This window comes from Trachypithecus francoisi, unplaced genomic scaffold (genome assembly GCF_009764315.1).
Source record: "Trachypithecus francoisi isolate TF-2019V2 unplaced genomic scaffold, Tfra_2.0 Lachesis_group13, whole genome shotgun sequence".
In the NCBI taxonomy this organism is placed as follows: Eukaryota; Metazoa; Chordata; class Mammalia; order Primates; family Cercopithecidae; genus Trachypithecus; species Trachypithecus francoisi.
Genome location: NW_022681458.1, coordinates 31,650,747 through 31,676,592, shown reverse-complemented (window position 1 = coordinate 31,676,592; position 25,846 = coordinate 31,650,747). Strand labels below are relative to the sequence as shown.

Below are 25,846 nucleotides of genomic sequence, written 5' to 3'. Positions count from 1 at the left end.
TAATGCAGTTAATTAGAAAGTAATTACAGGTGTATGTGTAAATTGTACACTCTTTCTGTCCATACACGAGTTTTGTTTATGTGATTGCATTACAGCCTCCATCATTATTTAGCACAGTATTGAGAAACTAGTAGCCATTCTTTTAATATTTGGTTTGTAATCGAGTCAACTCATTTTAAAGGTCTGACATAGTCATGGGATGATTCTAATAAATCCTGGACTTACAGCAAAGACTCTCTCACTGATATTCTTGTATATGTCACTTATTATTTCCTTCATCCTCCTCAGATTCAGCCTTTAATACATTTTATCAAGAAGCAGCATTACTATGTTAATTTCCTTTTTATTCTGTTGCTCATAGAAGCATCAATAAGCACAGAAATAATAATACCAACAATATTTGATGTTTGGCACCTGTGCCCAATACAATGCATATGACTATCGCTGATCTTCAGGTAGATAATAGTTTCCAGCTCACCAAGGTTAAGTAACTTACCCAGAGTCACAGTCAGGCAGATGGAACCAAGTCTGTCTCACTTGAACATCACTGTAGAATATTTTGATCATACATGCACACCATCTTTGGCTGTGTCTTCACGCAGAAATCTGTTGGTTATTTTTTGCTGAGGAGACTTTGCATTTTTGGATTTGTGCCTATGAATATTATCTCTGTTAAATACTTTACAAATGGTTAATACAATTTATGATATAATGAAATAAATGAACTGAAACTTGAAAATAATATTTAGAGAAGGGAGAGAAATGGGAGAGTAGGTTAATATTTTAGATTCATGAACTTTGTGGTGACTGACTTTAAAGGTTAAAAGAGTTAGTGAAGTTTTGCTATTTTATATCGTTGGTTCATATTCCATATTTATATCATTGGCTCAAGTTCCTCAAATTTTTTTTAGCAAAATAATAATGATGAAGTGAGCTTAATGTCTGCTATTTTTTTTCATCAAGTTGAAATAAGACACAATTCAAGAAATCAGTGGGTCAGAGCAAACGGACAGAAGAGTACTTTTTTTTTTTTCCTCTGTGTATGACTCTGGGTATAAATAGAACAGTAATAAATTGGTTTTGGAAAAATGTGGTACACATTGGAAAAGATGAAGGCTAATGCCTGGTACACTTTGGATTAAAATATGTATCAAACTTCCATATCATCCCCTTCTGCCTCTGCAGTTAATAAAAACACATGGTGAAATCGAGATGCTGAAAAAAACAAGCATTTTTCCTAACACTGATGACACTGATTTAATCAAATCTGTCATTGAATACCCTAAAGTTTGTTCAATGAAAAGGATGTGAATTAGTTAACTTAAATACATATAGATTAGAGTAGTTAACAAATAATATCACTGTTGCTTCTAAGTTCAGGAAAAATAATCAGTGGTTTCCATCTTGTCTTTTAGAATCTAGTACAGATTAGTAGTTTTATTAACTTTTAATTAAACACTATACTTATATAATAACTGGTTTTTCAAAAAATATTAGAATGATACACATCTTTTCTGTGTTTGATGTTTAAGGCAGAATACAATATCGTTTCCATAATTTATGATATTCTGGACTAACATTTTAATTTTTTCTTTAAACCTTGTGTTTATTTGATCTGCTGATCTTGCAATTGTCCAGAATCATTGTCACTTTGGAGATTGTTTTTAAGGTTACCTTAAAATATGCAGATTGTTTCTGTTCTTATAAAATGCTAAGTATAAAGACCAAAGTAAATAACTTACTAAATATTAATGGAATTGCATTTCTGTAATTGTTGTGAATGCATTCTGTAGGTAGTAAATTGTTGGGTCTAATGAATTATATATTTACCTCTGCTCCTTCACAATTTGGCCACTCTTTTGACCTAATTTATGACATTAGTCAGAACAGCTGAATTAGTCATTTAATGCAACTAGTATTTTCTGAAGAAAATGAATACTTTCTATGCTGAGTATCTATCTAAAGTCTAGGAAAATGAAGTCAATTTGGCCAATTTCACTGAGATGCTCATTTGAGTATTAAATAGAAAGTTCCTAAAGGACTATTCTCTAAAGAATAACCAAAAACTAGTGCTTAATTTTTAGGAGCAAAGACTTCATGGGTTGTCTTTTATTATAATTATCACTTGAATGAATGTTCAATTATATAATTGAATTATATTTCTAATTGATCTAATTTATTTACACTTACTAGTAAATACGAATTTTTAAAATTAACAATCTGCTTTTTTATGTCAGTGATGATGGAATAGCGCAAATTTGTTATTGACAAACTCATGTAAGACTCATTTGTTTTTTTGCTCAAACCACATAAAAGTCACATTAGTGCTGGCTGAGGTGGCTCATTCCTATAATCCCAGCACTTTGGGAGACTGAGGCAGGAGGATTGCTTGAGCCTAGGAGCTAGGAGTTCAAGAACAGCCTGGGTAACATAGTGAGACTCCATCTCTACGAAAAATAAAAAAAAAACTAGCCAGGCGTGGTGGCACATGCCTGGAGTCCCGGCTACTCAGGAGGCTAAGGCAGGAGGGTTGCTTGAGCCTGAGAGGTTGAGGCTGTAGTGAGCTGTGATTATGCCACTACACTCCAGCCTGGGTGACAGAGGGAGACACTGTCAAAAAAAAAAAAAAAGTCACGGAGTTTACAGTAGTGAATTTGGCGCAGAATCTGTTACTGTGAGCTTGAATTTAGATAAAATAGAAATATGTAGTGACCATTTTCTTTCCATAATTATAGGTCTGAGGAAAAGTTAGATGATATTTTAAGGAAAGTAAAAAAGGTAAATTTCATGTTTTAGCACTTATATAATGCATTTCTGGATATTGTCTCCAGTAAAAAATTAATGAAAATCACTGCACTGGCCGGGCACGGTCGCTCACGCCTGTAATCCCAGCACTTTGGGAGGCCCAGGCAGGCGGACCATGAGGTCAGGAGTTCGAGACTAGCCTGACCAACATGGTGAAACCCCATCTCTACTCAAAATACAAAAACTAGCCAAGCGTGGTGGCACGCGCTTGTAATCCCAGCTACTCAGGAGGCTGAGGTGGGAGAATCGCTTGAACCCGAGAGGTGGAGGTTCAGTGAGCTGAGATCGTGCCATTGCACTCCATTCTGCATGACTAAGCGTGACACCGTCTCAAAACAAAACAAAACAAAACAAAAACAGAACTTTATCTGATTTTCATGTCATTGATTAAACATATATAGGGTTGTTAAATGATAGTCCTAAATACACCAAAGTATCTAATGCACTTAAGAAATGCATTGAGCATTTTCAAAATATATTTGCTCTTGATATCCTCAGTCTACTGTTTTCATTATACAGACATACCTTGGAGATACTGCGAGTTTAGTTCTAGCTGCCACAATAAAGCAGGTCACATGAATTTTGTGTTTTCCAGTGCATATAATAGTTATGTTACACTATACTATAGTCTATTAAGTGTGCAATAATATGTCTAAAAAGTATATACCTTAAAAATAGTTTATTGCTAAAAGTACTAATGATTTATTTATTTATTTTTTTTGGAGACGGAATTTTACTCTGTCACCCAGGCTGGAGTGTAATGGCACGATCTCGGCTCACTGCAACTTTTGCCTCCTGGGTTCAAGCGATTCTCCTGCCTCAGCCTCCCGAGTAGCTGGGATTGCAGGCACCTGCCATCATGCACAGCTAATTTTTGTATTTTTGTAGAGATGGGGTTTCACCATATTGGCCAGGCTGGTCTTGAACTCCTAACCTCAGGTGATCCGCCCGCCTCGGCCTCCCAAAGTACTGGGATTACAGGCGTGAGCCACCCGCGCCCGGCCATAATGATCATTTAAGCTTTCTCCAAGTCATAGTGTTGCTGATGAAGGGTCTTGCTTCAATGTTGATGACTGTTGACTGATCAGGGTAGTGGTTGCTGAAGGTTGTGGTGACTCTGGCAATTTCTTTAAATAAGAAAACAATGAAGTTTACCACACTGGTTGTCTCTTCCTTTCGTGAAAGGTATCTCTGTAACATGCAATGCTGTTTGATAGCATTGTAACCACAGAACGTCAAATTTGGAGTCAATCCACTCAAACCTTGCCTCTGGCTCATCAACTTAGTTTATGTAATATTCTAAATCCTTTGTTGTCATCTTGACAATGTTCATAGCATCTTTACCAGGAGTAGATTTTATCTCAAGAAACCACTCTTTTGCTCATTCATAAGGCGCAACTCTTCGGTTAAGGTTTTCTTATGAGATCACAGCAATCCAGTTACATCTTCAGGCTTCACTTTTAATGCTAGTTCTTTTTCTATATCCACCACATCTGCAGAATATTAATTCTTCAATGAAGTCTTAAATCCCTCAAAGTCATCTGTGAGGGTTGGAATTAAGTTAATACTTCTTTTAAACTCCTGTTAGTGTTAATATTTTGACCTCCTACCATGAATCATAAATGTTCTTAATGGCATCTAGGATAGTGAAATTTTTCCAGAAAATTTTCAATTTACTTTGCCCAGATCCATCAGAGGATGCATAATCTGTGGCAGCTACACTCTAATGAAATGCATTTCTTAAATAAGACTTGAAAGTCAAAATTACTCCTTGGTTCATGGGCTGCAAAATGCATGTTGTATTAGCAGGCATAAAGACAACATCGATCTCCTTGTACCTCTCCATTAGAGCTTTTGGGTGACCAGGTGCTTTGTCAATGAGCAGTAACCTTTTAAAAGAAAACTTTTTTTCTGAGCAGTGGGTCTCAACAGTAGGCTTAAAATAGTGAGTAAACAAACCATACTGTAAACAGATATGCTATCATCCAGGCTTTCCATTTACATCATCCAGGCTGTTCCATTTACAGAGCAAATACAGAGTAGATTTAGCATCATTTTAAGGGCCCTAGGATTTTTGGAATGGTAAATGAGCATTGACTTCAATATCAAGTCACTGCTGCATTAGCCTGTAACAGGAGAGTCAGCCTGTCCTTTGAAGCTGTGAAACTAGGCATTGACTTTCCTCTCTAGCTATGAAAGTCCTAGATAGGATCTTCTTCCAATAAAAGGTTGTTTTATCTGCATTAACAATCTCTTGTGTAGTGTAGCTGTCTTCATCAAAGATTTTAGCTAGATCTTCTAGAGAACTTGTGGCATCTTCTCCACTAGTATCTGCTGCTTCACCTTTCACTTTTATATTATGAAGATGACTTCTTTCCTTAAACCTCATGAACCAACCTCTGCTAGCTTCCAGCTTTTCTTCTGCAGCTTCTTTACCTCTCTCAGGCTTCATAGAATTGAAAAGAGCTAGGGCCTTTTTCTGGATTAGGCTTTGGCTTAAGGGAATGTTGTGGATAGTTTGGTCTTCTATCCAGACCACTGAAACTTTTTCCATATCAACAATAAGGCTTTTCAACTTTCTTATCATTTGTGTGTTTTCTGAAGTAGTACTTTTAATTTCCTCTGAGAACTTTTCATTTGCGTTCACAATTTGGCTGTTTGGTGAAAGAGGCCTAGCTCTTGGCCTATTTCAGTTTTCAACATGCCTGCCTCACTAAACTTGGTCATTCCTAGTTTTTGATTTAAAGTGACAGATATGTAACTCTTTATTTCACTTTAACATTTAAAAGTCATGGTAGAGTTATAAACTGGCTTAATTAAAATATTGTTGTGTCTCAGGGAATAGGGAAACCTAAGAAGAGAGAGAGAAATAGGGGAATAGCCAGTCGGTGCCACAGTCAGAACACACATGACATTTAGCCATTAAGTTCGTTGTCAGATGTGGGTGCAATTTGTGGCATCCCAAAACAATTACAATAGTAACATCAAAGATCACTGATCATAAATTACCATAACAGATATAAAAATCATGAAAAAGTTTGAAATACTTTGAGAATTGGCAAAATGTGACACAGAAACAGTGAGCACATGCTGTTGGAAAAGTGGCACTGATGGACTTGGTCAATGAGTTACCACAAATCTTCAATTTGTGAAAATTGCAATATATGTGAAGTGCAGTAAAGCAAAGTGCAATAAAATGAGGCATACTCAGATATTGATTTTGCAATGCTGTATAGTATTCATAAATCTTAGAATACAACACTTCCTTTTACTTCATCACTGCTGTCTTAAACCAACATGTTGGGTAATAGAACATTTGGAAAACATTCAAAACTCTTTTGTATCTGTTTCTGTATTTTAGGATTGTGTCAGGTTTGTTTAGATACCACGCATGTATTTTAAAGATTTAAGGTCAGTTTAGAATGGTACGTTTTTCTTTCAATGTACTTCTCTGTAAAAAACAGCATTGAAATTTTGCTTTAGTACTGTATGAAAATGTGAGATCAAGTTTTATTTTGTACTTGTTTAAACAATTGTGTCATAAATCCATGAAGTCTGTCTCTCTAAAAGCTTTCATTATAAATGTTTGTGTCTTTTTTAAAAAGGAAAAAAAAACAGGCCTGGCATGGTGGCTCACACCTGTAATTCCAGCACTTTGGGAGGCCGAGGTGGACGGATCACGAGGTTAGGAGATCAAGACCATCCTGGCTAACATGGTGAAACCCTGTGTCTACTAAAAATACAAAAACAAAATTAGCTAGGCATGGTGGCGGGCGCCTGTAGTCCCAGCTACTCAGGAGGCTGAGGCAGGAGAATGGCATGAACCTGGGAGGTGGAACTTTCAGTGAGTTGAGATCATGCCACTGCACTCCAGCCTGGGTGACAGAGCGAGACTCCATCTCAAAAAAAAAAAAAAAAAGGAAAAAACAACCTTTTTAGTTTTGGTTTTGTTTTTTGTTTTTGTCCTCTATCCCAGCAACATCAAGGGAATCTTAAACCTGACAAGAATAACAAAATGGTATTGAGAGAAATCTTTTTTGCAGTGGGGAAGGAACCTTCACTTTGACTATGAAAGGGAGGTCTATCTATCTATGATATAATTTTATTGTATGAGCTTAAGGGCTTTAAAATAATTGTTATTATTTTATGTATGATCTCTTGGAGCTGGTTCATTTCATCATAGCTCTCATAACTTTCCAAATTGCTGCTTAGGCCAACGTAGAAGGATGTAACCTTGAGCAAGTCATTTTACCAAGGAAGCCACAACTCCTCTTCTGTAAAATAGGGACTCAGTAAACACTAAATATATATTAGCTATTATTTCCTTAGAAGTCATTGAATTATTTGGTAAAAGTAGAAGAGCAAAATAATAATCATGGACTGCTCAACCTTAGATTTCCCATCCATTTCTTCAAAATACACTAACCCAATAATGTGATATAAATCTGTAAGTAATCAGCATTGTAAACCATCAATATTTTTATGGAGGTTGGAATAGATATTATGTGCACACTGAAATACAATTATGGCAAGTACTTGATTACTCTGGGCTTGAATAGCCAGTGTCTAGATTGCATCAGCCTTTGTAAAACCTGAATATTCTTCTTCTGGCCATTTCACTGCTCATTAAACTGTATACCAGAACACGAGCAGTGTGAAGAGATTCAGATAAAATGGAATTCAAACTATTTTTGCCTGTTAGGAAAAAAAAAAAAAAAACCTACTGTTAATTTTTTAGGGAATTTTAGCTATGGGATAATAGTAAGAGTTTTCTTTTTTTGGTGGGTGGGGGAGGAAATCTGGCAGAGATCAGATTGTTTTACACATTTAAATTAGGTTATTTATGCTCTACCACTTACTGAAGGTAGTTGTGAGTTTCCTGTAATGTGCTGAATCTTAATTTACACTTTACCATCTGTCTATGCTTAAGATTTTAATAGATTTTGCCCTATAGTATCCTCCTGCAGATGAAATCCATCTGTGGGAAAGCATCCACTTTTGTACATCTACCTAGCCTGCACTATTGGGTCTCTAAACCAAAGACACAAGTGTTAGTAAAATTCAATCATTTTTATTTTTCAATGCTACTTTGTTTTGTTTTATTTTCATAGTGTAGAGCTTTGAATAAACATGAATTAGTTGACCTGGTAACAACAATATTGTGGTAACGATGCAGCTGACAGTATTGTAATGTTATTATTCAAGTCATAAGGCTAGTGTCTTATTAACCTGAAAGTTTGATTTCTACATAAAATAATTTGGCTTTTCTCTTGCAAGAGTAAAAGATGATAACAAATCAAAATAAAACCTACCTTATTGTTTGTTTTTAGCACAAAATTGCTGCAGTATTTTTTGTTAACAATTTTAACTACTTATTTTAAAAAAAGAAGTTCAGGCTGGGCGCGGTGGCTCAAGCCTGTAATCCCAGCACTTTGGGAGGCCGAGACGGGTGGATCGCGAGGTCAGGAGATCGAGACCAACCTAGCTAACACGGCGAAACCCCGTCTCTACTAAAAAATACAAAAAACTAGCCGGGCGAGTTGGCGGGCGCCTGTAGTCCCAGCTACTTGGGAGGCTGAGGCAGGAGAATGGCGTAAACCCGGGAGGCGGAGCTTGCAGTGAGCTGAGATCCGGCCACTGCACTCCAGCCTGGGAGACAGAGCGAGACTCCGTCTCAAAAAAAAAAAAAAGAAGTTCAGGATCTTTTTGTGACATCAAATGTGCAGTTACACTTTATAAATTATGGATTGAATGTGAGACAGTTATTAGTACTGAATTAAATTCACATACAACATCAGATGGTATTTAACAAATTTAAGAAATGCAACTTTTTTGCCGGGCACGGTGGCTCACGCCTGTGATCCCAGCACTTTGGGAGGCCGAGGCAGGCGGATCACAAGGTCAGGAGATTGAGACCGTCCTGATTAACATGGTGAAACCCCGTATCTACTGAAAAAAATACAAAAAAAATGTAAGCTGGGCTTGGTGGCAGGCACCTGTAGTCCCAGCTAGTTGGGAGACTGAGGCAGGAGAGTGGCGTGAACCCGGGAGGCAGAGGTTGCAGTAAGCCGAGATTGTGCCAATGCACTCCAGCCTGGGCAACAGAGCGAGACTCCGTCTCAAAAAAAAAAAAAAAAAAGAAATGCAACTTTTTGTAATTTGTGGTCACATATATTTTAAATGTGTATGAATGTTCTTATATATATGCATACATAAGTATATATATCTCTGTATACATGTAGATCCCCACTGTGTACAGACATATATACACATATATATACACACACATATTCATGTGCAATGACACAAATTATATGTTTGTGCATCTTAATGCTACATATAACAAATCAAATGATTATGTAGTTACGCATTATCAATATTGTCATAGAGATAATGTCTGTGGAGTCAGTGTCTGGACAGTGTCTGTGGAGTCAGTTAAACTAAATTTTAATTGGGTCTGCCCTTTACTGCTTATACGATTTTTCATCTCTTTGAGCCCCAGTTGCCTCACCTATAAGCTAGTGCATGTCAGAAAGGATATCTATGGAAAGTAGATGAGACAACAGGAGATGTTTCAGGCACAGATCCTGGGACTTATAAAGGCTCAAAGTTGGTCACTTTCCCTTAGGAGTAAAGCAGTGCAAAATTTGTTTGATTCTCAAAAGGCCATACTATGTTACAAGTCAGAAAAAGAATCTATATGCATGGCTTCCAAAACCATGTCGTTATTCTCCAAATAATCCAGACTTTAGAAGAATTAAATAACTGAAGTTATTTCTCTTTTATTTTCTACTGGTCTTGTCTTTGAGTAAAACAAGAAGATCAACAGAAATATGAAATTACAGATTTTAATAGCCAGTGGCTAGGAAAATGGTTTAAGCATGGAGCACACTTTATCATACTTTCCAATGAGCCAATAAATAGAATAAATTTTTAAAAATTAATTTGATACATATTTGGAAAGAAAATAGAATTCTCACTTTACCTGTCCAACTGGAAAAAACTGCTCCAATTATATGTATATCCTAAATTTTATTTTTATTATAGATACCATAAACTGGCATTGATGCATCCCCTAAAATACTCTTGTTGGCTCTTGCAGGGGACGTGTGAAGAGATATGCTCGTGGAAGCATGCACCTTGAGGAGAGGGTGGCCTCTGTGCTATAGCCTTGAGGGACTTTGACATGCTACTTCTCAGACATCCTTCACACAGAGCTACTACTCCCCACAAAAAGAAGATGTACAAAACATTCACCTGAATTCTTTTTTTTTTTTTTAATGTGTTTGCTTTGCCAAATAAAAGTCCCCAGGCCACCTCCTTCCACTTAGTTTTTAAGTTCCTCACAAGTTGCCATTTTGTAGTCATCGTAATCTTCAGGGTAAATGAACTCCAAATAATCAGACATTTAAGTTACAGCAAAATGTAAAATACCAGCAGATTTTAAAGCTTGAAAGATCTAACAAAGAAAAAAGCGACATTGCTAATAAAAATGCTGTATTGATGAATATTAATATTGAAGGTTCTGGAATCACATCACAGGTTCCAATTCCTGCTCTACTACTTATTTGTGGTGTACCTTTGAACATGTTACTTAACCTCTCTGTGCCTTAGTTCCCTGTCTCAAATGGGGAAAATAAAACCACTGACCTTGTAGTGGTTGTACTGTAGTTAGGATTAAATGAGAATTCCATGTAAAACACTTAGCACAGCTAAGTTAAAATAAGGGTTAATTTTTGCCTTAATTCCACTACTATTATGATGTTTATTAAATGTGGTTCCATTACATAGAACTCATGAATGTGCTTGAAGGCTGGAATTCTTTCACATTTTTGATGCTAGAATACAGTCAATCTTTTTACAAAAATGATATTGATTGTGCAACAGTCTTTAAATGGAAGAAAGAAAATAAATAAAACACAAGGCATCTCCTTTTCCCATTTTTTAACTCAAACAGTGAAGCTTTATATGGTGCTTTTCTCGGTAAAGCACCAGAAATAAATTGAGTGCTGATTATTAGCTGGACACAAAGTGTCCTGATTGCTTCAGTTCGTCTAGTCATGTAAATTATTCAGCATTCCACACTAAATTGGACTTCAGGATCCAAGCATCAGTAGGAAGATATGTTCTGAGTAGCTTAACCAAATGTACATGATTGTAATAAAAACTCCTAAGGCAGTCCTACAAGGAAACAAATCACTCTGATTTGGTAAGGAAAATGGGGAGTTCCACAAACCTCATATTTTTATTTAGGCACAATTAGCTTACATTTAGAGGGACAATTAAGATGACAGCCTGCCTAGACGGGCTTTTCATTTGTTTATTTGTCCTGTTCCTGATACCCAAGATATTCTATCTTCTTTCTAAATATTATTTTCTTTGCTAAACAAATAGCAGAGCTTATGCTCTTAGCTGGATCCACACATAACCTTGTGAATCATTTTCAGATGTCATAGAAATGACATAAATACAGAATGTCAGAAAAATATTAGCCAGAAATGCAGTCGATTGTTCAATGGTACCATAAGAGACTAAGTGCCTGATATAGTTTGGCTGTGTCCCCACCCAAAATCTCATCTTGAACTGTAATAGTCATAATCCCCACAACCCCCCATGTCTTATGATAGAGACCAGGTAGAGGTAATTGAATCATGGGGTGGTTTCTCTCATGCTCTTCTTGTGATATTGAATGAGTTTTCATGAGATCTGATGGTTGTATAAGTGTTTGGTAGTTCCTCCTGTGTTCATTCTCCCTCCTGCTGCCTTGTTGAAGAGGTGCTTTGCTTCCCCTTTGCTTTCCACTGTGATTGCAAGTTTCCTGAGGCCTCCCCAGCCATGCAGAACTGTGAGTCAATTAAGCCTCTTTCCTTTCTAAATTACCCAGTCTCAGGCAGTTCTTTATAACAGTGTAAGAATGAACCTGTATAGTGCCCTAACATATTTTTGTCTTTCTGTGTTTCTAGAATGTTGACTTTTTTTCAATCATAAGGCTCTTTGCCCTATAGTCACAAGATGGCTGCTACACGTTCAGCCATCACATCTATATTCCAGGCAAGAAAAAATAATTGGTAAAGGCTTTCTCCTGAGGATTTTTGTTTTGATTTAGGAAGAAAGGCTCTCTCCAGGAGATTTTTCCCTAATATTTTCTTACCCACTCCTAAACCTATCACTGGACAAGGGAAATGACTATGAAGTAGACAGTGAACAGTGTCTACCATGCCCTCTTTCACAAATGAGAAAACCAACGTCTCTTCACCAGAACAGACTTGTGCAAGGCTTCAGAGTAAACTGAAGAGAAAAAGATGATCATTTCTGGCTCTGGTGGCTCCCACTCTACCAAGCTGTACTCTCTCCGTTAATCAATTAAGTGTTTATTGAAATCCTCTCTAGAACTGTGTTATTATTCCCAAAAGTCAATCTTAATTACATATAAGGAATAATAAGAAATCTAAAGTATATTAATTAATAAATCAGCATACCAGATGTCTGGAAAAAATACTTTGTAAAAGATATTTGTTTATTCCTTCAACTTTTACAGAACCTGATGTAGATTTAAATGTCAGAAAACTTCTTGAAGCATATTGTTTTCTTCTCTGCAGCTACTGTATAGTCTGTCGCCTGCTATTTTCATGGCAACAATCACAAGTTGGACACTCTTTTTAGCTATAACAGGACTCTACTGAATAGGCCAGCTGAGAGCTATTTTACAAGAAAATTTAGCAGTCACTTTGCAGTAATGGATATTGGTTTGTGGCACATCCGTTCTGGTTTCTGCCTTGTTAAACACTTTAAAACCAGCTCTAGTTTAGTTAGCTTCTCTTTCTGACCCTCTGGGAACTGTAAGTTTACTCATCTTTACAGTTGGTGGTGAACAATTTTTGATTTTATGCTGCTTCAAATGATGGAAAAGGGACTGATTTATTTTAAAGCAAAGTGACAATATAGTTTGTAGATTATATCGGAATTTTAAAAGGCATTTTTAATAGTTTAGAGAAAGGAAGCAAACATCTTGTTAATTCCTTATTGTCAATCCCGGGGGAAGCTGTAGTGGTGAATTAGTCAACCTTGTTTTACATTAAAAACATTTATCATGTGATTGCTCTTGATGTAAGACACTTAATATAATGCCATATTTAAAAACAACATCCTGGTCTCTCCTCTGGGACCATCAAACCATACTCAAAACATTGAAGCTATTCACAACATATATCTTATGAAAAAATGAATATGCAGTGAATCTATACACTTATGATTATAGAAATAAAGTATATGTAGCTTTATAAAGTAGTATAATGTTTACTCTAAATTTTAGTAGTAAGAAGTCATGAGTTCTGTATTAAAAATATATTATTAGGTCTAGTTTGAAAGCTAATTAAAAGACTCAAAGAAATAGGACTTTATTGCATATTCTTTCACAAAATTGAATTCTAATTCCTACACTTGATATTTACTCTAAACCTGAAATAATTCTTCTGAAATATTGATAATGAATATGAAACAACCTCCTGGATAGTATTTCTTAATTTCTAATCTAGGGTAAGCCAGATATAGCTGAATGTTTAGAAAACGTTGCAAGAGATCATTTTTAGATGATTAATAAATAATCAAGATTAGTTCTTGTAGTTAACAAAAGGCTGAAACAGTTGCAATATTCAGAAGTCCCAATAATAGAATGCTTTTGTCATGGATTAAATATTTCTAGAAACACCTTCCTACTTGTTACAGTTCTCATAATGTACTTTCACTTGATTTAATATAATTAAGTAATTAAAACTTCTCAAAGTTTGGTCAGATCTCAATTTCTCCGAAATAGAGATATTAAATCATGTGTATAACTTGCATCAGTGATTTTAATGTAGGTAGGTTCTCCTAATCACATTGAGGAGGTCACCCTGACGCCTTCTCATGTCATCCCAATTTCATTTTTGTTCAAAGCAAAATCTAATAAGAGGAAGAAAAATGATGCCTATGCTGTCAGATCTCAAACACCATCTGTAAAGAATTCATATTACCATGCCATTAACTGTGTTGGCATAGGAAGAAAATACTGGATTGGGTACAAATTTACAGGGCTAGATAGAAAACATCCAACTTATCCTTTTTTATTAATGCTATATTTAAGCCTACAAAACTGAAGGGTTTAGCTATTGTTAGACAGAAATAGATTGCATATGGTATCTGTTAGAAAGCATCATCCCAGTAAGAAAAAGCGTGATCTTGATGGTTTACTTCTTCTTCACTTTTTATTTTCATCAGTTGCTTTTTACTACCTTCATTTATCAATTTCCATTTAATTCCTTTTAAAGGTAGCATACATAAAGCATTATTTCATATTGCATTATTCACCTTAGAAAGCTCATTGCATTCACTTGATAAGGTACATTTCATAATTTTTAAAAGGTGATTTCATTTTGTATGTACTTGTCCTTGCATAGAGCCCAAAGAGCTCTGTTCTGTTTTAGAGGACATTTTGATAACTTCCTTTATATGCAGAATTAATGTAGGCAAGCTGCATAATGCTATTTATTTTCAGGATTTGGTTTTTCAGTTTAAGTAAGAATTCTCATTTTAAAGATTAGCAATCTGGTAGAAAAAGTTTCTATAATTTGAACAAGTTTGCATGCACTGAAATGTTCTCTCTGTGGAAGTCATAAATGGTTTCCTTTCTGGGGAAACCAGCATATAATATGGCCAATTGAGAAAGAAAAGGGACCAACTATTGAGAGTCTGTGTGATACGCTGTTACTTTGTGCACATCAAATTATTTATTCCACATAATGATCTTGTGAAATAGGGACTTACTAAAGTCTAGGTTATTTACCTTCCCTTCCACTTTACAGCTAGCAAATAACAGAACTCCGTTTTAAACTGAAGACTCATCCCAAAGCCATGCCCTGCTCAATATACCATACTGCTAGTAAGATTAAATGGCTCAAAGTAAATAAATACACTTTTTGGTGTTATAAATTATTTCTGTTTTGGTATCATGGGCCATGAAGTTTCTACCAAAGCAAAAGGTTGCGTGTTTATTGACAGCAAATATTCTAATTTCTTTCTCTACTATAAAATATGGATAAGAACATCTGTAAACAAAAACATCCGTAATAAAATAAGAATTAATTATAGAAAGACCTAGCCTTTTAAACTTTTTTGTTGTTGTTATTTACTGTAACGTTGTCAATCCCTAACCTGTTATGAACAAAAATGCCTGTTATGAACAAAAAAGGGCATTTGGAACTTTTACATGTAATGACTTCCTGCATTCATCCATCTGCTTCTATTTTTAAACATTGAGGTTTACAGACATTTAGCACAGTGCCAGGAATATAAATAATACTGAATTTATGCTTTTAATAACATCAGCGCTTAGAATGAAATAAGCTATTCAATCTGTCACCCTTTTTGCATTTGTGTATTACTACCATCATCTCCCATATAGTCTCTTCTTTTAAAAGTCCTATTATGTGTGTGCATAAGACTTATTTTGAAAACTACTTACTGGCCAGGTGCAGTGGCTCACGCCTTTGGGATCCCAGCACTTTGGGAGGCCAAGGCAGGCAGATCATGATGTCAGGAATTTGAGACCAGCCTGGCCAACATAGTGAAACCCCATCTCTACTAAAAATACTAAAATTAGCTGGGCGTGGTGGCACACACCTATAGTCCCAGCTACTTGGGAGGCTGAGGAAGGAGAATTGCTTGATCCCAGGAGGCAGAGGTTGTGGTGAGCCAAGATTGCGCCACTGCACTCCAGCCTGGGGAACAGAGCAAGACTCTGTCTCAAAAAAAAAAAAAAAGAAAGAAAGAAAAAGAAAAATACTTATTTTGAAAATCAATTAAAATTGAAATTAATTTAGCTGGGAAAAATATTAAGACTCTACCAAGCGCTATTTGAGAGCACTACACTGTCACAAAACAGTTAAAACATTAAAAAGAATATATTTTTAAGAGGGAGTATGGTACAGTGAGAAGAGCCCTGCACCGTAGATCATTAAAACAGAGATCCTGGTGTTGCCTGGTTCATAAACCAGATGCTTGTGTTTATGAATGTATGTGTGGAAATTTAAAAATTCCTGGGCTCAACAACTTTACAAGAACATATAAGATAACATACAGGGAGGTGCTTGGTAAACGATACATTGATTTCCTAATGTAAATGACTGCTCTGATTATTGTTGCTGTTATTAATAGCACCAATTAATGGTAGTGCTAGACTTAATAAATGATAGTAGTTATTGGCATAACTTCTCAGTTGAAGTCCAAAAAGTGATTTCAAGTAATTTAAACTATTTTTATGCCTCTATTTCTCTTATTTTGGGGCTATCCCTCCTATACTTACTTAATTTGTCCTCATCCCTAAATGATGTATTTGAGAATGTTATCATTGCCCAAATAAATGTATTACATTGAAAAGAAGAAGCATCTCTAATTTCTTGATTGTTAGTGGTATGCTGGTAAAGTGGCTATCAAGGGGAGTGGGGAAAGATATAAAATGCCCTGATTTGTAGAGTTAGAGGATTTCTGTATGTAAATACTACTCCTGTGGCCAGTTTCAAGCTGCCATCATGATGTCACTGACCACAGAGTTGGGAAAAGAAGCTCACAACTGACTCGAGAGTGGGTGGGAGCTGGGTCCACCATATACACCATGGACCAGGGATCCAATGGGTGTGTTCCACAGTGTAAACTACTGAGAATGAAGGCATGACAGAAATATACAGTTCGATCTCAGGAGATGACCTTTTAGCCCTTTGACTCTCATCTTAATACCTGTTTCTGTTTTTTAATAAAGCATTGAAATTCAGTGTTTTGGGTATTCGAATCTAAACTCTCCCCACAGATTCTGGCTTGGCTCAGCCTGTAACCCTTGGCAGCTAGATGGTCTCCAGAAGAAATCCCCTGTTTATTCTGTCTGCTCCAAATTTAGCCCACCACTCTGGCCACAGCGTCCTGTATTCCAAGACGGCTCTTCTCCACTCTGTTCTACCTGAGGGTGTAGGATTCAGACAGATGTAAGCATGGTACCATTGTGAGTTCAGATGGATGCTGCCACAGTAGGCTGCTGTGAAGAATGCAGACTGGAGAATGAACATCTAATAGCTTGGTTTGGGGTCGGGTGCAGTGGCTCATGCCTGTAATCCTAGTACTTTGGGAGGCAGAGGCCGACAGATTGTTTGAGCATAGGAGTTTAAGACCAGCCTGGACAACATGGTGAACCATTGTCTCTACAAAAAATACAAATCTACTCAGGAGGCTGAAGTGGGAGGATTGATAGAGCCTGGGATGTCGAGGCTGCAGTGAGCTGTGCCTCAATTGTTCCACTGCACTCCAGCCTAGCAACAGAGACTCTGTCTCACAAAAAAAAAAAAAAATAAATATAAAATAAAAGCCTGTTTTGGGACTAAAATTTTAGATTCATTTCAGTAGCAGGTAAACTCTTACCATTGAATTTAAATACACAATAACTATCTGATAAATATCATATATATAATTTATATATGCATTATATATAATATACACACATCTTATTTATATATCATATATAAATATATATTATTTATTTATATATATATATAATTTACTTTCTGCCTCGTTTCAGAAGGGATTTAAAGTGTCAGAATCTTAGGGGAGGCATCGAATGGGCAAACATAAATCCAAGTTCTTGAGGCTTCTAGCTTCATGTCTGGAAAATAATGGATGGTTCATACAGAAGATAGGAAAAGGGTGCCCACTGCCTGTCGTAATCCTATCCTTCATTTTATAATCCTAGGTCTGTTTTTTAGTTTATTTGTTTGTTTTGTATGTTTGCTTCTATTTACTGCCTAGAATTCAACTGTGGTGGTTTATTTGGTAGAATTTATCTACTAAACAAAGATTTATTACACTTAAAAAATGCACGTATTCTGAGGAAGCTAAGATGCCAGCAAATATTAACTCAGTTCGGTTATTTTTTTAAAAAATTTTCCACTTTCCGGGTGGAATCTGCTGTAGGGGAAGCTGTTTTAATGGAGGCCAAGCGTTGGACAATTTTGTGTTATGGAAAATTCTGGGAAGAAGGAAAGACCCGGATGGAACTGTTTATTGAGGCTTATGACTGGACTGGAGGTAAGGTAAATTAGCATTGAGAACATACAGAACTGCAGGCAAAGTTCTAGTTTTTTTAGTAATAAAGGGACTTATCTATATGTTTTCAATATGAAGGAGTCAAAATAGAAATTCAGCTTTATTTCTTTACTTCACAACTCAAGTTTCTTTTATTTATCCATTCAGCATTTGTTAAATTGTTGGATTCTGCTAGGCGTAGAGGTACCAAAAAGTACTTTCAGCTCAGATTTGTACTATCATTCAAACACATCACAAGTCTAGCCAGGAAAACCAAGCAATATTTAATATTTGTCTTTTTAAACTGGAGAATGCTAATATTCTACTCCCATCCTTCAAGGATGAATTACAAGATCTAGTCACATTCTCAGCATCTGCAGTTTGTAACTGGCCTGGCATCCAGAAAGACAGCCTAGTGGTTGTTTTCTAACTATCCTTTTAATGTTATTAGTTCTGGAAAAGCTGGATTTTCTGCTTGAAAAGAAATTGAAAAGAGAAAATCATTTTCAGTCTTTCTTTTCTTTTCTTTCTTTTTTTGAAGCAGACTCTTGCTCTGTTGCCCAGGCTGGAGTGCAGTGCACCATCATAGTTTACTGCAGCCTTCAACTCCTGGGCTCAAGTGATCCTCCTACCTCAGCCTCCCAAGTAGCTCGGACTATAGGCACATACCACCATGCCCAGCTAATTTTTTAAATGTTTCTTGTAGAGACAGGATCTTGCCACGTTGTCCACGCTGGTATTGAATTCCTGGGCTCAAGCGATCCTCCTGCCTTGGCCTTCCAAAGTGCAGGGATTGTAGGTGCAAGCCACTGCATCCGGCCCCAGGTCTTCTTTCTTTTGAAGATTTGTGATTCTATCATTTATTAGTTCCATTGCCTTAGGCAAGTTATTTCATTCTCTGTACCTCAGTTTCATTATCTCTGAAATGGAGACAATACTAGGATCTGCATCCTATATCTGTAAGTATTACGTGAACCTTGTAAAGTTCTTAGCAGTGTCTGGAACATAGTAAGTGCTACAACTCTGCCCTCTACTGCTTAGAGAGAAACGTGAGGCCCAAACATGGGTGCCAGATTTCAACCTGAAACACCTCCACCCGAGCATACACACACACATACAGGCAACATAATCTGGCCTATTAAAGAAAAAAAAAAAGATTACACAGTGAAATAAACAATCAAAATAGAAAGAAATATCTTCACTAGAGATAATCTGGCATAAAACCGTTGTAGCTGACAATGGCATATTAAACCCCAAAATGTTCTAACCTACTTTGTAAAAAAATTTAAACTGCACATATAAAATTATGTTTTTACTGCTGAGATTCTTTTTTAATTATTAAGCAATGCAGAACAAAACAAAATAAGAATATTCAAGTATAATGCTTATCATTCTCCTAATGAAAATACAGTTAGGTGCTATATATTAAATATGTATTATTATAATTATACATTATTTGGGTCAATGAAGTTGACATCTACCAGATAAGGAAACATATTTTGAACCTCTTTGTTAACAGAAGATACTGTCCTTTCTTTTGAACTATTTTAAATAATTTACCATAGTTAAGTAATACTCAGTAGGATCTGGAAAATCTGTGATCTCACATTCACTATTGATTCAAAATACACTGAATAAAATGCTATTCAGGTTCATCTGAATCTTTGACTTATGGTTTCTAATTCTGAGACCAGACAACGGACTTGTGGTGCCGTCTTGTTCTCTCACATAATGTGAGCATTTTGGCTGCACTGAGAAGCCTAAACTTTAGTCCAGTATATGTGTCTGATGACAAAATGTTGTCTCTGTTACCTGTCTGGTAAGAAGAAAAGACTCTCGTCCAGTTCTTCACAGATGGTATGGAGGTAGATAGCAGGAAAAATATGTATTTTTTCTTTCTGCTTATGCTGCTACATTCCCACTTGGTTATAGAGTGTAAGCATGCACATTCACACCAGAGTGAATCGTGTGGAGGCTCTTGTCCAGTACAGCCACTATCCAACTCCAGCATCAGGCATCGCTGGAAGACTCATCAAGGCCTTCTTCCAAGTGGGTTTACAAGTACCAGAATAGTCTGTAAAATGAGTCCTTGGCATCCTGAAATGGCCCTGGATCCCAGGGGCTCTGAAGAGTGAGAATGAGCCAGGTTGTCTTCAGCTTAGATTAGGTCCTGTGTTACTAGGCAGCTAAAGGTAACAGGTTGAAGTGATGTAGAGAGGAAAGATGAGAGAGCCTTTAATGGCTCAAGTCCACGAGCAGTGTGGGGGTGGAAAAAGCACAGGATGTGCACTGAGGGAGTTAGAATTCGGCTCATCCTCCTCTGTGCTCTCATAGTGCCTTATGAAAAACTCATCGCAGAGCTGAGCACATTGAACTCTAAACAGTTTTACGTGCCTTTCTCCACCACTGTATCATGAGCTATTTGGAACACACACAATATTTTCTTCTCCAAACTTTTAATTTTGAATAATTTTAAAGCTGCAGGACAATTGAAAGAACAGTACAATGAATATCTATGTGTACTCCACTAGATTCACTAATTGTTAACATGACATGTTAATGTGATCTCTCTCATCTCTTCAGGAAGATATATATGTATATAGCATATATATACATACGCTCATATATCTACATAAACACACACACACACACATGTTTTTAAAATTTTATTTCTTTCTTTATTTTTTTGAGGTGGCTCTTGCTCTGTCGCCCAGGCTGGAGTGCAGTGGCGTGATCTCGGCTCACTGCAACATCCGCCTCCTAGGTTCAAGCAATTCTCCTGCCTCGGCCTCCTGAGTAGTTGGGATTACAGGCACACGCCACCAAGCCCAGCTAATTTTTGCAGTTTTAGTAGAGACAGGGTTTCACCATGTTGGCCAGGCTGGTCTTGAACTCCTGACCTCAGGGGATCTGCCTGCCTCGGCCTCCCAAAGTGCTGATATTACAGGTGTGAGCCACCACGTCCGGCCACATATTCATTTTTCTTCTGAACCTTTGCAAGACACTTCACGTCTAAACACTTCATTTTGTATCTTTACAGACCCATACATTGTCACTACCACAATACTATTATCAGAGCCAAGAAATTTAACACTTATTCAGTAATATTATCTAGTATGTAACCTGTATTCAGATTCCTTCAACTATCCCCAAAATGTTTTCAAAAAAAAAATTAATCCAAGAATAAGCAAGGTTATGATGTTTCATTAGTCTCCTTTAATCTAGTAAATAGCACCTGCTTTTTAAAAATTTTGTGACATTAATGTTTCTGGAAATACCAGGCCAGTTGTCTTGTAGACTGTCTCACATTGTGGAAGTTCTTATTTGCTTACTGATGATTAGGTTCAGAGTATATTTATTTTTGGGGAAATAACCAAATAGATGATATTGGACACTTTTTATCAATTTACTTGTTAAAAGTAATGAAGAAGGAATCTCTAGGGGATACTTCAAGGCCATGGGAATATCCTGTTTCCCCACACTCTTTCACCCAGCAGTTTCAGCATACATCAGTGATTCTTACCTGAGTCTGTTACTATGTTGGAGGATGAAATGGTGATTTTTTTTTAAAAAGTTTATCATTCTTTCTGCCTTTACTAACTGGCATTCTTCTCTAAAGAAGACTTTCCCCCCAACTCCTCTCCTTTTCTAAAGCTTCTCCCTCTGTCTCCCCCTCCGACATCTCATTTCCTCCCTCCCCTCCTTCCTCCCTCTGTTAGCGTATCTCTATAGCCTCATGGATTTTCTTTCAGTAAATGTCTTATAATCTAATACCATCATTATTATATTTGACACTCAAATTATTTCAAATTTTGCCACTCCCCTGGGAGCGGTGGCTCACACCTGTAATCCCAGCACTTTGGGAGGCCGAGGCAGGCAGATCACTTTAGGTCAGGAGTTCAAGACCAGCCTGGCCAACATGGTGAAACTCCATCTCTACCAAAATAAAATAAAACAAAATAAATAAAACGTTAGCCAAGTGTGGTGGAACATACCTGTAATCCCAGCTGTTCAGGAGGCTAAGGCAGGAGAATCGCTTGAACTCGGGAGGCGAGGTTATAGTGAGCTGAGATCATGCCACTGCACTCCAGCCTGAACGATAGAGAGAGACTCTGTCTCAAAAAACAAACAATCAGAAAAACCAGATTTGACCACTGGGAGCCCCACCAAGACAGTAGTGGTGTCCTTTCACCAAGTCTCATTTGTCAGTCTTTCAACACTTCTCTGCTTTCTGGTGCAACAAGATGTCCAGAGACTCTTTGTATTTTCCCCTCCCAGTCCTGGAGTCAGCCACATTTTTTTTCAAGGACTTCTTGTTCCTTTTAGTGATAAATGGTATTTATAAATGAAGTATTTGCTTTGAGAGTACTTGGTGAAATATGAAACGCTGTATTATTATGACTGTGATTAGTGCTGTGAAACAAGCATTCAGCTTACTTGGAACAGTGCCAAATAGGAGCACCAATATGCATCTGTGTGCAGGGCATAAGTAGGAGGTAGGATATATGTGAGGGGGAAGCCCAGATGACCAGAAAACAATAATTCTTTTCTTTTTAGCTTCACCTGGACTATTTCTTCTGACCGTGGTGGCAAAAGCAGGCATGAGGATGGAGGAAGAACACACACAGAGATTCAGTGTATTTACACGTCCTCTTTTCATTAGAAGCTAGGCTAAAAATAGGGAAGAACAAAGACACATGATTGTATGATCTATGTTGGAATGTCTTTTATTCTTATATTTTTGGTTTTTGTCAAATTCAGGTGAAAGAATGTCAAATGCCTGTGTGCGTGTTGGCATCTGAACTTGGCAAAGAAGGTGATTGGGTTTGGTAGGGCTTTATTCCAGCTTTTTCAAGAATTCCTCACTTTTCAATACTGAACAGAACAGGCCATTCTGATAAAGAATCCAATGCATATGTAGAAAAATTTAGGCTCATGGAGAAGCTCGGGTCAGATTGTCTGATTCATGAAGGTTCTTTAGTTTCTAGCAGTTTGTCCTTGGAGAAGTTATTTAATCTCTCTGAGTCTCGACCTGCTCACCTATAAAATGGAGGTAATAAGAGGACCTTCCTCATAAGGTCTGATTATTATGTATAAAGTGCTTAATATAGTGTAGGCAAATTATAAGCACACATCAAATATTAGCTCTTATTTTTATTACTTACAGATACATAAATGGACATGTTAAGAAAATGTGATTACTTCTTATCAATGTTTGAAAATTTTAAAACAGTCGAATTAAATGAATTACTCAGTCTTCAAACTATGTTGTCTAACTTTATTTTGTTATTGGTTTCTTTAACTTTCTTCTTTTGAGGTGCAATATTTTTAAAGCTTTTTCAGCTCTCTGTATTACCCAGGACCACCAACTCAATATAAGGCACATTGGTGAAGCACTCAGCATGGCCAGGGACTCTTGTAGGTGTGAAGGGATCCAAAAATATAATGCAATAGTTCTCTGCAAGTAGCCAACTCTGGTGATACAGACCATTATATAAACAAGGAAATGTTGTTTTGTTTGGTAATTACTATTACAAGATATAGTGAAGGTATAAACTTGGGAAAATTAAGGAATTCCTTATACTTAAGGCTCATGAAAGATATATAGATGTTCCCCAAATTAACAGTGCTGAAACTCATTCTTCAAAATAAAAATAAATGTAAAATAATTTTGCTGAATGACTAGAATATTTTTAAGAAAGTGTGCTTTAACTCTAAAGCAAACATGAACACATATGTGATTCTGGATATTATACTTTGGGATTTATCATAATGCCCAAGGCACTACAATATGACTAACTTATTTATTTCCCCTGGGCATCTTGTAATTTAATAGAGTAAGATATCATTTTCCCCTTTCAGTGGAGCACATGAGTCACAAAGGTTGCTACACACTGGGGATGTCTCCAGTTTGGAAAAAAAAGCTAATGCAGGTCAGGCACACTGACTCAATCTGTAATCCCAGCACTTTCGGAGGCTGAGGAGGGCGGATCACTTGAAGTCAGGAGTTCGTAACCAGCCTGTCCAACATGGTGAAACCCCCTCTCTACTAAAAATACAAAAATTAACCAGGTGTGGTGTTGTGCACCTGTAGTCCCAGGTACTCGGGAGGCTGAGGCAGGAGAGTCACTTGAACACAGGAGGCGGAGGTTGCAGTGAGCCAAGATTGCACCACCACACTACAACCTGGGTGACAGAGTGAGACTCTGTCAAAAAAAAAAAAAAAAAAAGGAAAAAGAAAAAGAAAAGAAAAGGAAAAGAGCGAATGCAAACAGCATCCCTATGAAGCAGCAGAAAAACTGAAACCAATGCCTCAAAAGCCCAGTGGTGATTGCAGACCAGCTCAAATACCAAAACAGAAAGTTTTCTCTTTCTTGACTCCTCAACTAGCCTTATAATATAAAGCAGTTTTTAAAAATTGGGGGTCATATTTCGTTTTTGAAAAATTGAATCTTTTTTTAAAAAATTGGGGGTCATATTTCATTTTTGAAAAATTGAATCATTAATGTTAGTTATCCACACATCTCAGAAAATTAAAAGACTAAGAAATATGTCACCAAAGCTGTTTTTGGATATTCCATTGCTTCCTGGGTACCTGATTAGTCACATTATGCACATTACTTATGTGAATCTGCTGTTGAAATTTTCAGCTGGAGGACTGAGATGCCAGACCTTAACTCCTGCCAGGTCTTTAGCCTTCTCTCTGCTATAGAATCAGTTCTGATTATATACAGAATATAGGAGAGTACAGAGTAGTAGAATGGAGTTTTAAAAGCATGCCTGTAGTATAAAAGCATATGACCTGAATTCATATCCAATGGTTTAGTCTTCCTGTGTCCGCGTTTACTCATCTATAACGTGGGTGTAATGAAAGTAACCACCTCACAGAGTTGCTATGAGGATTAAACAAGTTAATGGCTGGTGCAAAAGTAATTGTGGTTTTTGTCATTAAAAGTAACGGCAAAACAGATGCAATTACTTTTGCACCAACCTATACAAATCGATGCTCAAAAATTGCCCTGTGTTTAGTAAGCACTTTATAAAAGATTTTCACTGTTATCTGTAGAGATCCATGAGAACAACCTTCCTTCAGAGGCCGTATAAATGTAGTTCAAGATTAAGGACACCTGCATCACCACCAGCTCCCAACCCACCACAGTATACTTCTCTAACTCATAGTGAAATCCCTTGGCCTCTCTCAGACTAAAACAACAGTGTGGCTGGAATTTCCAAGCTCTGGAATCCAGTCCCAAGCTCTGAAGGACAAGTTGATATTAACATAGCCCCTTGTGGGCGCTGGCTGTTCTCTTCGCAAATTCCTCATGGAGGTTTTGGTCTCAACCAAGGTAAAACGCTGTGGAAGCTGAAGTAATGTACTTTCATCTGAAACAGACAGGTGTCTTATTCACTTTATAGTTTCTTTGTAGTTGAAAAAATAAGCTTTTTATCTATGGTTACCAGTTCACAAGTATCGAGTGCAAAACTTGCATATACTAGGTGATAAAAATATGTCGAGAATGCTGAAGGTAACTTTCTAACTTCAAGCAATATTTGTAGGTTTTATTTAAAGCATATGTTATAAATACTATCTTAGAATCCTCTTTGTACTTTCATTTGTCTCTCAACAGTCAATGTGAAATGAAGGTCAGTTAATCTTAAAATATCCTTGATTAGAGCATTTTTTTTTTCTGGATTTTTACCTGTTATTACTGATTGCAGCTAATGAAAAAGGGATAATATAAAGTGGAAAATGAATCGAAAAATGAAGGGAAATTCGGTTGCTTTAAACAATACATTTTAATTTGTAATATCTATATGGAAGACATTGATATAATTCAGTATGCTTTGTTCTAGGTGCAAATTCATATTCACATACAGTTTGACCCCCATACCTCATTTTTGGAACCCCCTGTTGGTTTCATATGCACGAGGCAAATAC

The 25,846-nt window shown here is 36.8% G+C and overlaps 1 protein-coding gene across 21 annotated transcripts in view; it reads left to right on the top strand.

The window, feature by feature from the left end:
* MAP2 (microtubule associated protein 2) overlaps window positions 1-25,846 on the top strand; it is a 311,538-nt gene that overhangs the window by 116,506 nt on the left and 169,186 nt on the right. The window contains exon 3 of one of the 21 annotated variants that reach the window (XM_033230435.1): window positions 17,797-17,910. The exons of the other annotated variants lie outside the window; for them this stretch is intronic. The gene's annotated coding sequence lies outside the window, so the exon portion shown is untranslated. The remainder of the gene's footprint in view (window positions 1-17,796; window positions 17,911-25,846) is intronic. 21 annotated transcript variants of the gene reach the window in all.